Here is a 292-nt window from a genome sequence, read left to right on the forward strand (position 1 = left end):
GAGAAGAGCAGAGAAGAGCAGAGAGGGAGGGGGGGGTCTAATTTTGGATGCATGGCATGTGGAGTTAGGATAACCATCTTTTCTGCAGCTCTCCTCCACCACACTGTTTGTTCAATTACCGTTTACTGCAGAGAGAGAGATGAAGAGGGAGAGAGAAAAAGGGAACAGAGGAAGAGTAGAGCAAGGGCGAGGGTGGGAGCAGTGGAGGGGAGGTGCTCAGTGATGCAGGGGATGAGGAAGTAGATGTGAAAGAGTTGGAGAGAATAGAGTGAGTACGAAAATGGGGTTGGGG

The sequence above is a fragment of the Morone saxatilis genome, unplaced genomic scaffold (genome assembly GCF_004916995.1).
Source record: "Morone saxatilis isolate NCDOM2014 unplaced genomic scaffold, NCSU_SB_2.0 Contig15, whole genome shotgun sequence".
In the NCBI taxonomy this organism is placed as follows: domain Eukaryota; kingdom Metazoa; phylum Chordata; class Actinopteri; family Moronidae; genus Morone; species Morone saxatilis.